Source organism: Lycorma delicatula, chromosome 4, assembly GCF_047948215.1.
Source record: "Lycorma delicatula isolate Av1 chromosome 4, ASM4794821v1, whole genome shotgun sequence".
In the NCBI taxonomy this organism is placed as follows: Eukaryota; Metazoa; Arthropoda; class Insecta; order Hemiptera; family Fulgoridae; genus Lycorma; species Lycorma delicatula.
The window spans coordinates 144,114,860-144,128,706 of NC_134458.1; the positions used below are offsets into that span (position 1 = coordinate 144,114,860).

The following is a 13,847-nucleotide window of genomic DNA, read 5'->3' on the forward strand; positions in this document are numbered from 1 at the left end:
CAATTTTAAATCAAAATACTTTAATTAGTTATTGTTTCTCAGGATCCAGAGTCTATATGTGATTAGTTTTGATCTATGATTTAGTTTATTTTAGAGCAGCGAAATAAATTTTAAAATAATGATATAGGTTAAATCATATCTGTTATGACCAGACATGTTTCTGAAATATGAAAAAGACAAAATCAAAAATTTGTATTAAGTAGAAAAGTACAAGGATTAACCACTGCTGAATCAGTGTTAAGAAAAATGTTTCTTTAGAAGAAAAACATTTTAGTTCTTAAAAAGGAAAAATTAATCCTTAAATTCTAACAAGTCTTCTTAGATTATTAAACTGTGACTTTAGAATTGACTTAGACAATTATATTAAAAACTTGTATAATTAAAATTTAAAAAAAATTATGAAACTCAAGAAGATTTGTAAATCGCATTTAGAGAAAGAAGAGTAAAATTTTTCTAACAATGATCCAAGTAAATCCAAGAAACTAATTAAATGTCTGAAAAACTTTGGAAACTAAATAACCAAATACGATACATAAAGCAGATTAAAGACGAACTCCAAAAATTAAGGATAAAAGAGAAGAACTGTTTGTATAGAATGAAATTTAGAGAAATAATTTACAGTACAGTGCAAAGGTTCTTGTGGATTAATGAAGAAAGAGAACCAGAAAAAATGGATAGAAAAAGAAAAACACGTGCACTTCCAGAAAATAATATGAAAAAGAAGAAAAAAAGAACAGATATTGGCGTGTATCTAGTAAGCCGCTTTGAAATAAAAAAAAGCTGAAATAAGTAATTTTTTTTTTTAATTATTGTATAGAAAACTACGTGCTTTACATTGCTATACGACAACGAGCAAATTGTAATAGAAAAAATTATTGTTGAAGTATGGTGTCAACAAGTAAATGAATACTTTGAAACATCTTTAAAAGGGAAGCTAGTAGTAATAATATTTAAAGAAATTGAAAGGTACAAGAACATAACGGGATATGACGTTGAAAATTGGATTAATACGGTAATAAATTAAATAAATTTTTCACTCTATCGGATAGTAACGGATGTTACTATATCCAAACCTAATGATAACAAAGATATCGTATATGTAATTAAATGATAACTTTCATCAAGTAGAAGATAAAAAGTAACTAAGAGTTCGATTGTGCAGCCCTAGAAACAATACAGGAAAGACAGCGAAATTTACTGAAGTGTTAACCTATTTGGAACAAAACGTGATGTAATTACCATTTTGAGTTGGCGTTATTGAGTTCATTCGATCGTCATTAGACGTTAAATAAAAATGTTAGACTTATATAAATAAATAAAATCTTATTAGACAAATGTTTTAGAAACTGAAATCATGTACTGTGATTGTCGTGTTTACCAAGAAAGTGTAATTAGCATGTATTCCACATATTACATTTGTTATTATTTAATGAATATATGTGGGTATATCTATTTATCGATAGTATATATAAAAGAACATGTCCTAACTGATTGATAATCAACACCAAGCAAAACCTACTGAAGATAAATTGATGAAAATTTGTATACCTGTTCTTACAGTGCAAGTGCACATTAAGAAAAGATTTTTTGAAATTCTCTATTTAAATGGTTAAAATGGAGTAACAGTGAAATTTACCTTTTTTTTAATTTTTCGGTAACAAACGAAGATATCAACTTGTTTTTATTTTGTTGTGTGTAATCTTCATGTAAATATCTAAAGACCAATTTCTAGATTTCTGAAATTCGACCATGAAAGGGATGAAGAAAGGTAAAACAATTTCGAACAATGATTGCAAATTTTCCCCATTTTTGACTAAACTCAGTACTCGATTTGGGCTTGCAAATACTCTTCAGATAAATATCCAAAAACATTTTCGGGTTTTTTAATATTTTAAGGGTTAAAAAACATAAAATGTTTTTAAATATTTGCCGTTTTATGCTACTGATATTTAATCAGTCCATGAGATTTGGTAATAGCGTGATGCTAATTTATGTTTGTAATTCTGATTATGTATTTCACGAGCGAAGCCGCGATGGGAAATCTAAAACTCAATTAGTTGGTTCTGTACTGACCAAAATGTTGCTCTGAATAAATTAGAATACCCTTTTTATAAATAAAACAGGCTTTAATTTTTATCATTATTATAAACAAGCATGAGTTAATGAAAATAGGGGGATCCTAGACGGGAATGGCGAGGGAAGCGAGCCCTGACCGTGACGGGAAACGCAAGTAACCACATAACGCGGGCGAAGCTGCGATGGAAATGCTAGTACATATATATATATATATATACATTTATTTATTTATTTAACTGTAATTAATCAATTATTTTAAAAGTACTTAAACATCATTTATTATTTAATTTGTCATAGTTTTATCAAAAGTAACAAAAAATATTAGCTTGTTCTTGTGATGCATTAATTTTCTGTTTTCCTCATTTCATAAATGTATTGTAATACACTTACGCATTCTGTCTATTATCAGAGAGGGAATCCAGTATCCGAGCCTTCTAAACCAACCTTAATTAGCTTGGTTAAGTTTGAGATACTGTCCATTAAATTAAACATACTTAAATAAAAAAATAAAAATAGAAATAAAATAAATAAATAAAACCTGTAATGTTTTTATTAATTGTGGAATAATTAATAAATGCAACAAAATGAAAAATTTTTTATTAATGCTTAAATTTATCAATATATTTTAAGATAAAAATATAAAATAAGTACCTATATAAAATCTGTAATTTTTATAATTATTGTTAATATATAACACTAATTACAACTTTTAATATCAATTTTTTTTTACAATCCTTTTTTAATAATTAAAATTTATCGTTATCATTTACGCAAATTTAATGAAATTTTATTTATGTACATAATAATTTTCAATTTTGTCATAGGCAACAGAGTTTTTTAATTTTTCTTTTGCATGAATTTGATGTTATTAGTTAAATTACCCTTTGTTCCTCTACAATTATTAAATCTATTACCAGGAGAATTATCTCCCAATTATTAAGGTTTATTAGAGAAATCATTATAATCCGTTTAATTTTTAATTTCCTTAAGTATATTTTAAATCTATCAATCAAAAATAAAGGAAAACTTTCATCATAAGAAATATTTTTGAAATTTCTTACTAAGGAATTTGTACCTAAAATTCTTTAGTAAGGAATATTTATTAACCAAATTTTTTACAGTATTATTTTTGTAAATTTTAATAACATATATGTTAAATTACTCAACTATTACTGCTAAAGATCACCCGATATTTAAAAACAACACATCTTAAATTGCCATTGTAACAAACGGTAACATACAAAGAGTAACAAACATCCTATGCTAGGCATCCTAAGAAAAGTGAAAGTGAATTAGTTTCCCATTGCCGACTTTACCGATTGGTGTATACTGTTGCATATCAACATTCCAAGCCCACCGAAGTACAGTTGAAAAAGTGGCATCTTTATTCTGCTCACCATGGAGACAGACTGATTGTTTATTAAACATTACTACTCTTAAAAAAATTAATTAGGGCTAATTACACTGACTAGTGTTATTTTTTTTTTTTTTTTAATTCACATATTTACATGCATCTCAGCTATTACAAAGATTAAGACAAAGTAACAAACTAAACAGCTCTTTCTACAGTAAAAAGTTACATTATATCAGTGTTTCTATTTTTCTTTCTATTTCAAAACCTAAACCACTATCTTTTAAAAATCTGATTAGAATTGTTAATTAAAATATTCGAAAAATATAGGAAATTTAAATTGGGTATTTTGATTAAATTATTTACTTCAAACTATCCATGCTGAATGTTTCATCAAGTTAAAATGTGTTATCAAATTAATAAAGATGAAACATTTCTAACAAGACTATGAATGGTTTTATCAGGTTAAAAATCTGTTCTTATAGCAGAAATGTTTAGATAAAATCTTTAAATAAACATTCTGAAAGGATTATTTATAATGTCTATTAAAGTTTAATAAAAATTATAGATTATTGAGTGAGCTTTGCATTAGTGAAAAGTCTGTTTAATATTAGTGTACTAATTACAAAGCTCCGTCTTATCTGCCAGATGAGGTTTTCAAATTTATTAAAATCTTCATTTATTAAAAGAAATGCATGTTTGTACTTTGAAGGCAGAATTTTACTTTTTTAACCTTTTCGATCCAGAAAAGTTTTTATTAATTAAATGATAAATTTATGTTAGTTTAAGAAATAAGCTCATTGAACTATTTAATATTGGGATAAATGAATTTTTTTTGTTATGTTAAAAGTATTAAAAACAAAGGTTAGTTAATGTTTATTGCTATATAGGAGCAGAATTATTTTTAATGCTTAATCAGTTGCTTATGGCTGATATATCTTATATGTTTAACAGTCTAAAATCTTTAACAACATTTTTTTTATTGTCATTTAGTTTTTATTATAACTTTCTTAATCTATTTTTGTTTTTGTTATGTCTGTTTTTTGTAAAAATTGTTAAGTTTTTTTTGTTCACTCAACTCATATGTATGCGCTTGTTGTACGATAACAAATATATAAATTTTTGTATATAATTAATTTCTCCACTCAATAAGGAGATAGAAACTATAGTAATGTCAGTTCTTCATTGACAATAACACTTACTGGAATTTAAAAATATTCTGATAAAAATATTATTGATTCTAATTTTAACTCTCTATTTTTGGTAAATTCAACATCAACGAGATATTAAAAAATATATTTTTTAGAGTTGGGAAAGTGTACGGGGTTAAAAGAAAATTTAATTACAGCAAACCTTGATTTAAATCAAAGTTAAAATAAATTCTTAAATATTGAACTAATTTTTGAAAATATTTAAAAAAATAAATTTATTGCAAAACTTTCATTTAAATAAATTAGGCTTCATTGGTGTGGTTTGAGAATCAAACAGAAGAAATTCTAAACGATAGTAATTTTATTAACTTAAATTTTATGAAGAAAGAGCACTTTTATTTTAAAAAATTTCAGTTTTTATTAAAATACCAAGGCCACTCTTTTCTTGGCCTTTATTAAATAATTTCATTATATCTTTATCTATAAGTATCTTTATTAATAAAAACATTATTTAATTATACTTATTAATTGTATACGTACAAATAAATTCACCCTAAATAAAAGGTATGCTATTACATAAATAGTATTTTTTCTCTATTTTTTTTTTTTTAATTTCCTTAGTATTTATTTTAGAGTAGTTGGGATATTCTAAATTTACAGAATCAAATTAAGAAAAAAGTATATATATATATATTATATATATATATATATATATATATATATATATATATATATATATATACAGTGAATTCAAAAAGTTCTGGAATATTTGTAAAGGTAGTAACTTCGACCTCGTTATGGTAGCGTGTGTCTGCCTTTCATCCGGAAGGTTATGAGTTCAAATCCTAGCGGTCAGATTTGGCATTGTCATACTCTATAATACCTACCATTTGAAATTTGTGATTGGGCATAAAATCTTTGCTTAAGAACAAAATGAAATCAAAATTTATAAAATATATTAACTGATGTAAAAAGAAAATTAATCTTTGAAGTATAATGTAATAAACATATCACTTGTGTATGTCTTCTTTTAATACCTTTAAATTTAAACTCAAGTCAAGAGTTTACTATTTTGTTCTTAAACAAAATGGCGACTGATGAAATATTTGAAAAGTCCAGAGTAATTCATTAATACATATTTCTAACTTTAAAGTTATTTAAACAAATAACATTAAGATAATATTATATAAAAATATTAATTAATATTTTACAGTGTTATTATTATAATGAATATTATATTATATTAACAAGTAAATTTTTATGAATATTATGGGTAAAATAATAATTTAATTTAATTTTTTACTTTATGATAATTATACGCGGATAAAAAATGGGTAATTAAAATGTTACCTGCTAATCAAAATGGCTATTTATTATTAGCATAACTAGTGGAATTAAATAATTAATGACTTAATTAATGAAGTAGGACATAAAATACTAACTGAAGAAATTTAAGTTGGATAGGTTGAATTTTTCTAATATTTGATCGATTGATTTTTGTTTATTCAGGCAAGATATAAACCACTAGATATTTTTCTTTCACTAAATATGATGTCTAAAATTAGATGATTATTACTTGATAGGTTCTTTTGTTACGTAATTAATCACTATATAATCAAAAATCCTGTGCTTAGGAATATTCAACGATATGATGTGAAAATACGAAAAAGGCCCGTAGTCCGATCGCAATTAGAACTCGTTACTTTCCAGATGAAAAGCTGAGTGAGATCCCTACTTATACACCACAGTGGTGGGCTAGATTTAAAATATTTGATTTTTGCTTCCCCTAATCGAAACGTAAACTTAGAAATGAGAAATGAGGTTACCCCACATCTTAAATGCTATTTTCATTTTTTAAACCAATAAATATGTGAAAATATTATCTTTTCTGATGCTTTTAAGAAACATTAATATTTAATTTGTTTTAATGAAAATTTATTTATTTTAAGTATTTACAATTTGAAAAAGATAAATAATAAAATAATAGATTACAAACAACTGGTTGTTAATTCATATATAAATAGTAAATTAATATTACTTTAAGTTACAACTGATATATATATCTGGTTTATGAAATAAATTGTAAAATGATGAGTACACCGTTATTACATACTGTTATAATCTTAATCATTTACTGTAATGTTCTTCATCATACTGTAATAATCTTAATCATTTCTGAATAAATATTTAAAAGTTAAAAATATAGATTAATTAAAACAGAAAAAAGTTTTGAAAGAATTAAATTCTAAATTTCATAAAAACGTTATCTAAGCTAAGCTGCCTGACTTAAAACCCTAATAAAAGAGATTTTCCCTTAGTAAAGGAAATGTGATTTTATGATCATCTTAGGGAGACATCGAATAATATTTTTATTTAAAAATTAAAGTTTTTTTTTTAATAAAATTTATAATGTACTTTACATCCTTTTACTATTATTGTTGTTATAGTTTCTGTTTAATTAAAATTTATTCTAGTTGGAAAAAATAATTCAAAAAAAGTGGTGGAATACCTCTTCATAATATAAAATAAACATTTTTTAGAAGAAAATTGTTAAAAAGATTATATATTAATATACTTAAATTATATGTTGATGAAACTATGCTAAAAGATTATTCTTCCTTTGTGGAGTGATAGCGTTTTTCTGAACGCCAACGATTTGAACCTAAAACTTTCATCCAGAAAGCTGTGGATTTAAATCCTGGTCATTTTTCATTGACTAAATAATTCATCTTTTAAAAATAATTTTAAATGGAGGGTATTATGTAGGTGCTACATTTAAGTATTTTTAAAATAGAATTAAAAATATTAATTTACTTTGGTGCTTAATACAGTGAGAATTACTCTTTTTTTTTAATGGAATAAATTATATATTAAAAAATTGCTTGGAAAGATATTAAGAACCAAATGAAATAAAACTTCATTTAAGTTGGATTAGTATTATGATTCTTACCGCGTTTAAAATTTAGGAAGATATTTTCATGTTTACAATGCTGTTTATTCTTATCTAAACATTTTTTTCAAGATATAACTAACAAAGGAAATAAATTTTAAATAGAAACGATAATAAAACACTCATGATATATATATATATATATATATATATATATATATAAAACGATAATTTTATTTATTTTACTAATATCTACGTTGCAATCTGTTCAACTAGTGAACAATAAGCAACCCCCTCATTGCCCAATGAGATAAGGATGATGATATGTATGAAATGTAAATGAAGTGTAGTTTGCTATAGACTCCGACCGATCATACCTGAGTTGGATAGTTAATTGAATCTCAACTGACAAAATACATCGGTACCCACTGTCTAATATTCAAATCCGTATAAAAGCACCCAACTTTTACTACGATTTGAACCTTAGAACCTTTAATTTTGAAAATCAAAGTTAAAATCGACGTCGGGTTTAACCACTAGACCAGCCCGGTGGGCAGTATATAATAATAAATGAAAATGATTTATTATTAATAATAAAAAAAATTTAAATTAATATTATTTTAACTATAACACTGTAAATATTTATTGATAGTTCTAAATAATTTGCCAAATATTAAATTATTCACAAACACATTTTATTTCTCGGTAAATCAACAGGTTGAACTTCCTAAGCAGTTCAATACTTTTGTTTTAATTAAACAATATTTTTACACATAATAAATTCTGTTATTAATCTAAATATTATAATACATATTAAAAAACAAAAAAAAATGAATTAATTTTTTTAGAACATACTTTATTTGTATGCAGGTAGAAACAAATGTTTTTTTCAGTTAGTATCTCGATGTAAAGTGAATTATAATACGTATCAGTTGGTTGCGTAAGAATTCGCACTCTCACCGGTTCGAACGCTAAGTTGCGACTGACACTGTTTTAACTAACCGTTGAACTGAGATGCGCTAATGCGGGACGCGCTCTTTGGATAAAACTGTTAACTTTATCTGCGCATGTCTAAAAAATTTATAATTTTTCTTCCTTCCTCTTACCTTATAACCCTATGATAAATACGTCTGTTAGTTATTATTTTTTATTATCTAACCTTAACCTTAACCTTGCATCGTTCTTTAATAAAATCATGATTCAATTGAGGTTAAACGTTATCTTAAGTCTTTTATTAATTTTTTTTTTCTAACATTAGTGTCTCTCTGTATTTCTATACCTCTTATGACGAATAAATCTTATTAATACGTTATCAATAAAATTTACAATTTATTTTTTAACTCTACATCACCACAAGGTTAAAACCTTTATATAAAAAAATATGAATTGGAATCTTTATAGCGTATGAAAAACATCAACGCAGACAGAGATTCGAATCGGAAACCTTCTAAAAAAGTGAAGTTGCTACCATGAGGGTAAATAAAACTTCACACATATATATTTTATGTATAGTTGTTTTCGTAAGAATCCTTTAAAAATAAACCGTTCTTATATATCAATTTATTCAGCCAAAATGTAGTCATGCGAAAATTTTTCAAATTATCCAACAATATTTCATAAAATAAATATTAAAATATTGTAGTTGTATGAAAATATTTATTTTTTAAAAATTTACTTGTGATATTAATAACCGGTTACTGTTACATTAGCTTTTTTTATAATTAAATTTATATTTTAGCATATGGAAGTTAACTGGAATTCGAACTTAAAATCTTCCACATTAAAGGAAAAAATATATCACCTCATCACGAAAGTCGACATGGCAGCAGCACCTAATTTTAAATTTTAAAATATGAATGAACCCATTCAATACCAGGTAATTTCCGTTTCCATCAGATTAACACAAAACAATTAAAAGTACAGGACTGTAAAACAAACAATAACAACCATAACAAATTAAACTCTATTATTAAAATAAACTCACCTTATATCAGTACCTATATCGGTGTTCTATCAAAGATAGAATTATTATTTGACTATTAAATCAAATATTTTAATCAAATATTGTTGAAATTTGATTAATTTTGTTTCAAGAAATTGAATTTAATGTTATAAAAATAAATCATAACATGTAGTATTTATTAAATTAGGTCGTATATGTGTTAAAAGAGTAAATTAATTTTGTTAAAATTAATTGATTTCACATTTTTTGTTCGATAATCCCTTTAAACAATTTCAGATGGATCTCTGTTTTTGCTAAAGGAATTTTTATAAAAATCAAATTTAAATATTTAAAATTACAGAGATATTTGTTTAATATCTCATTCATAAAGCTGAATAAACTGTAGCCTGATAATATGTTCTTTTTTTATAAAAATAATTTATACATTTTTTGAATAAGTATTTATAAGTAGTACTTCCCTTACCAAATAATCAGGTTACAGTTTTACTTATTCGTTAATATTTTCATTGTAGCTTTTTATATGCGTTTCTTAGATTATTTTATTTGGAGTATGAATACGTGATTAATTTGTAGTGACATGATTTATATGTACTGACATGCATACCATATTTGAAAACACGTAATCAGCGAAATTAAATTTTTGTTTAATACGAGTATATTTAAATACCTCAAAATATTTCTGAAAGCGTTTTATATATATTTATAATAATATAATAATTAAATATATAATAATTATAATAATTAAATATATAATAATTATAATAATTAAATATAATAATATTATATATATATATATATATATATATATATATATATATATATACACACACACACACACACACACACACACACACACACACACACACACACACACACACACATAGTTATATTTTATTTATAAATAGTTAGTTTTTAATAAAAGTGTTACAAGCAAAAATATTATAACTACTTAAAAAAATTATTTCATTTTTTTTTCAACGGCTACCACCCTCATTTCCTCTTTTGAAGAAGTTGGATGGGCCATGGGCTCAGAACGACAGAGAGAAGGCTGATCAATTTGCTACTAATCTGAGTAAGATCATTGGGACACTCGACATACGAGGGGCTGGTGAGGAGGAGATTATTGAAATTTTTGAGCTGCCCGATTCCTCTGGGTTTTCCTAATAAGCCACATTTTTTTTTTTAAACTTCTGAAAGTAACCTGAAAGAAGAAGGATTTGAGTAGGCCCTAGGATTTGACTTAATTAAAAAAAAAAATGCTACTTATGCTTTCAAAGCCATGCTATACATAACACACCTTTTTAATGGCATGCTGCGCACTGCGTGCTTCCCGACAGAGTGGAAAGCTTCACAAATGTATCAAAAACGTTTTACAAACGGCCCCGAAATCAGGGAAACCGGTTCATGAGATATCTTCGTTTAGCCCAATAATTCTGTTACCCATTTTATCTAAAATGTTTGAGAAACCTTTTCTTCAAAGGCTTGAACACGTTCATGTTATTGGGATCATCAGTTCGGCTTTCGAAGTGGTCACTGTACTATTGAGCAAACGACTGGTGCAGACTTGTTGAGGTTATCGACCTTGAGGAGAAGAAATACTGTTCGGCTGCCTTCTTGTCGAAGGCTTGCTGAAGCCTTCGAAAAATTGGCCTGGCCTGTTATACAAATTGATAAATAGCCTATTTCAACCTATTACTTGGTTCTGCGTAGCTACCTGGATGAACGTTTTTCACAGGTGAAGTATAATAAGGAGTTAGTTGTGTTTTTTGACACTAGTCGGTTGTTCCTCAAGGAACGGTTTTAAGATCTGTTTTATATTCTATCTTTACAGCAGATCTTCCAGCTATGGACTTTGTGACCGTCGCTTCTTTCGCCGATAACACGGCTATCCTGGCTGTCGATATTGACCCAATTCTAGCTTCAAGTGAACTACAATATCAATTGGACAAAGTGAACGGATGGCTGTCAAGTTGAAAGATTACGGTTAAACAAGCAAAGATGAGTCAAATGACATTCACAATGAGGAGAGGAGAGTATTCATGGGTCCATCTCGATGGTGTTCTCATACCACATGTTCAAAGTCTACGGTACCTTAGTCTTTATCTTGATCGTCGTCCTACGTGGGAAAGATCCACGCAAGAGAAAACAACTGGATATAAGTTTAAGGAAATGTCTGGTTGCTGTGCAACAGATCATACCTGTCACTATACAGCAATTGTTGTACAAGATGATCCTGAAACTTATTTGGACTTAAGGAATCCAGCTTTGGGGTACAGCGAGCAGCGGAAACGTCGAGATTATGCAGCGATTCCAAAGAAAATTACTGACCAGAATCACAGAGGCGCTTTGGTTCGTAAGATGCAGTGAAATCCACGAATACCGTGAAATATACGTATTCATTGAAGTTCATGGGTTTACCGTATGTTCGAGAAGAAATACAGCGATTCGGTACAAAATATAAATTGTGGCTAAACAACCACGTAAACTACTGAGCTATTTTTATTTTTTGTTCCTTCTAGACAATAGTGAAGATGTTAGAAGGCTAAAACGACTTCTTGTGTTGGACCTTGGTGACTTTATGTGATTTGAGGTGGAACTATTATATCTGTTTTTCACTTTCTTACTTGTAATTATTATTCTTTCATTATTAATTGTAGTTTCATTTTCATTTTTTTATCATGTTTTCGTTCTGTGTTGAACTGCCAGTGGCATTGTTCTTTGACCTAATTATATGTGTACTTACATTAATTGTTCTGTATAAAAGTATGTAATTTTTTCGATCAAAGCCTCTCTACATATGATTGTATGTAATCATATTTAATTATGGTTTCTGTAATTGTGTAACCAATTGAAAATTTTATTTTGTGACAAAAAAAATTTTGTACGCTGAGTCATTCTTTAGATACTTTAAAAGCACAAATGCATTTTTCCGGTTTTCCTTCCTTTTTAGTTTTTCCCAGTTGTGAAGTTACATTCTAGCCTACTCTTCTTTAGAAGTTTGTGACTGTAATTCAGCTTCTTTGTTTCTTTCTTCTTCTGTTTGTTTCCTTCCGTTTTTGGTTGTTCATTTTATACTTCTGAAATTGCCATCATCGATCTCGTATGTGGAGCCATACTCCATTATTATTATCGGTAAAAACGTCTCGTCTCACTTTTTCTATAGCTCCAACGTTTTCACTTTTAAGTTTTTTCAATTTCTTTTCACGTTTCAGTCAATCTTTAGTTATAAAAATTCATAATAATACCAATAATAAATTAAAAAATTATTTAATGATGTGTGCGTGTATGTTTTTTTCTTTTAATTACTTCTTCTTTCCCTTCCATTACATTTCCGGTTCTTTCTTTTTCTTTTTATATTTATTCTTATCGCATAATTTGATGTCTCCTCAGATGACATCCAAAATTATAAAAATGTTAATTTAATCTAATCTTTTATCCCACAGGATTAATAAACAAGAAAATATTTAAAAAAAACATGGGAAATATGTTATAAAAAAAAACCTTTGCTAATTTGAACACATTATTTCACAACAGAAAGGGATTTTACGTTAATTTCTTCTTCCTTTACGATATCTATACTAATCATTCTTTCGTCTGTTACGCATCCTAATGTACCTGAGGTAAAAGAGACACTAGTTAAGATGTTTCTCTTAGATTATTATTATTAATAAAAATTAATCTTCTTAATATTTTATACTTTAAACAAATTGAAATAAAAACTGCAATGTAACCTTAATTTGAAATTAATTTTATTAAAAAAAACAGTTTTTGTGTAGGAATGGACCATCTCATTCCTTACTCAATAATGAAAAAAGATATATATATATATATATATATATATATATATATATTTACTATATATACACGAGTTGCGCAGCATTATATGAAACTCTAAATATAATAAAATTTTACGTAATAACAATATACTGAAGATAAACAAGAATAAAATTAGTCATCAATATTTCTGTATATATATTTTTTTTTTGTAAAATTAAGGGAAAAGAACTTAAATACAAATGTATAAACACAAACATTTAAAAAACAAAAGTAGAAAATTACATTTATCAATAATCCTTTAATAAAAATCACCTCATCCTGACCCCTATGGGGGAACACATCCACCTTATGACGATACCGGTTGCCACACCACCCCCTTTTTTCCTAGCCCTGATGGGCTTTACCAGAAGTCGTCTTTTAGACCCTCTAAACTTGATAGCACAACAAAATCATCAGTTTAGTCTCTGTCAGGATGCCACCGATGCAAATGCCTCGGTAGACATTTCCTTCAGTATATTTACACAACCTGTTATCGCCTTCGTATGGCCTCTTCCAACCACGACCACCTATACCAAAACTTACAGCCCTCAACTATCAAATTAACCGATTCGCGGAAGCGCGATCCTCCCGCCTTCCTCT

General features: G+C 26.9%; 1 protein-coding gene across 2 annotated transcripts in view; it reads right to left on the reverse strand.

Annotated features, from left to right (window-relative positions):
• LOC142322950 (parathyroid hormone/parathyroid hormone-related peptide receptor-like) overlaps window positions 1-8,458 on the reverse strand; it is a 952,038-nt gene extending 943,580 nt beyond the window's left edge. For both annotated transcript variants that reach the window (XM_075362045.1, XM_075362046.1), the window contains exon 1: window positions 8,324-8,458. The gene's annotated coding sequence lies outside the window, so the exon portion shown is untranslated. The remainder of the gene's footprint in view (window positions 1-8,323) is intronic.
• Between the last annotated feature and the right edge of the window lie 5,389 nt (window positions 8,459-13,847).